Genomic DNA, 2,611 nt, shown 5'->3' on the forward strand with positions numbered 1-2,611 from the left:
CGTTGAGACGACACCATATGAACTATGGTTTAGCAATAAACCTAAGCTGTCGTTTCTTAAAGTTTGGAGTTGTGATACTTATGTGAAAAAGTTTCAACCTGATAAGATCGAACCCAAATTGGAGAAGTGTGTCTTCATAAAATACCCAAAGGAAAATGTTGAGTACACCTATCACAGATCCGAAGGCAAAAATATTCGTTGCTAAGATGAATCCTTTCTAGAGAAGGAGTTTCTCTCGAAAGAAGTGAGTGGGAGAAAAGTAGAACTTGATGAGGTAATAGTACCGTCTCCCAAATTGGAAAAAGTTCATCACTGAAATCAGTTCCAGTGATGCCTACACCAATTAGTGAGGAAGATTAATGATGATGATCATGAAACTTCAGATCAATTTACAACCGAACCTCGTAGGTCAACCAGAGTAAGATCCGCACTAGAGTGGTACGGTAATCCTATTCTAGAGGTCATGTTACTTGACCATGGCGAACCTACGAACTATGAGGAAGCGATGATGAGCCCAGATTCCGCGAAATACCTTGAGGCCATGAAATCTGAGATGGGATCCATGTATGAGAACAAAGTGTGGACTTTGGTGGACTTGCCCGATGATCGGCAAGCCATAGAAAATATATGGATCTTCAGGAGGAAGACATACGCTTATAGTAGTGTTACTATCTACAAAGCTTGCCTTGTCACAAAAGGTTTTTCGACAAGTTCAAGGTGTTGAATACGATGAGATTTTCTGACTCGTAGCAATGCTTAAGTCTATCCGAATCATGTTAGCAAATTGCCACATTTTATGAAATCTGGCAAATGGATGTCAAAACTGCATTCCTTAATGAATTTATTAAAGAAGAGTTGTATATGATGCAACGAGAAGGTTTTGTCAATCCTAAAAGTTCTAACAAAGTGTGCAAGCTCCAGTGATCCATCTATGGACTGGTGCAAGCATCTCGGAGTTGGAATATACGCTTTGATGAGTTGATCAAAGCATATGGTTTTATACAGACTTTTGGAGAAGCCTGTATTTGCAAGAAGGTGAGTGGGAGCTCTATAGCATTTCTAAAACTATATGTAGATGACATATTGTTGATTGGAAATGATATAGAAATTCTGGAATGCATAAAAGGATACTTGAATAAGAGTTTTTCAAAGAAACACCTCGGTGAAGCTGCTTACACATTGAGCATCAAAGATCTATAGAGATAGGTCAAGACGCTTGATAAGATTTTTCAATGAGTACATACTTTGATAAGATTTTGAAGTAGTTCATAATGGAACAGTCAAAGAAGGAGTTCTTGCCTATGTTGCAAGGTGTGAAGTTGAGTAAGACTCAAAGCCCGACCATGGCAGAAAATAGAAAGAGAATGAAAGTCATTCCCTATGCCATAGTCATAGGTCCTATAAAGTATGCTACGCTATGTACCAGACCTATTGTATACCTTGCTCCGAGTTTGGAAAGTGAGTACAATTTTGATCTAAGAGTAGATCACTGGACAGCGGTTAATAATATCCTTAGTGAGGACTAAGAAAATATTTCTCGATAATGGAAGTGATAAAATAGCTCGTCGTAAAAAGTTACAATGATGGAAGCTTTTACACCAATCCAGATGACTCTAAGTCTCAATATGGATACATATTTGAAAGTGGGAGCAATTAGCTAGAGTAGCTCCGTGCAGAGCATTGTAGACATAGAATATTTGCAAAATACATACGGCTCTGAATGTGACAGACCCGTTGACTAAACTTCTCTCACGAGCAAAACATGGCCATACCTTAGTACTCTTTCGGTGTTAATCACATAGCAATGTGAACTAAATTATTGACTCTAGTAAACCCTTTTGAGTGTTGATCACATGACGATGTGAACTATGAGTATTAATAACATACAGATGTGAATATTGGTGTTAAATCACATGGTGATGTGAACTAGATTATTGACTCTAGTGCAAGTGGGAGGCTGAAGGAAATATGCCCTAGAGGCAATAATAAAGTTATCATTTATTTCCTTATTTCATGATAAATGTTTATTATTCACACTACTAGGGAAAACCTTATACACAGAACTTTAGCAGTAGCGAGGGTCAAAAAAGCTCGCTGGTGCTAAGTAGCAGTAGCGCGCCTGAGAAAACCGCGCTGCAGATAAAGTTCTAGCAGTAGCGCGTCTTGCTCTAAACACGTTACTACTAAAATTCCCACGGCTTAGCCGATAGGCTACACATAGTAGTAGCGACCTATAACGAACCGCGCTACCGCTACTTTATTTGTAGCAGCGCGTTTTAATCTAAACTCGCTACTACTAAAGGATATAAAATTAAATGGAAAGAAAATAGAAAGGTAATTGAAAATGAAAGAAATAGAATAAGGTGAAAGGAAAAAAAATAAAATGTGAAGAAAACTAAATGAAAAAGGAGAAAAAAGAGAAAGGATTAGCAGTAGCGTGTATTCCAGAACGGGCTGTAGCTAACGTAGCAGTAGCGCTCTTCCTGGAACGCACTACTGCTACTTCTGACTTAACCACGGGGTTCGTCCTTCCCGACGGCCACTTCCCCCAAATCCAACGCTCCACTCTCGCCGCCGCCGTCGCCCGTCGGCCGCCGCGCGCTCTCCGCAC

Source organism: Triticum dicoccoides, chromosome 4B (assembly GCF_002162155.2).
Source record: "Triticum dicoccoides isolate Atlit2015 ecotype Zavitan chromosome 4B, WEW_v2.0, whole genome shotgun sequence".
Lineage (NCBI taxonomy): Eukaryota > Viridiplantae > Streptophyta > Magnoliopsida > Poales > Poaceae > Triticum > Triticum dicoccoides.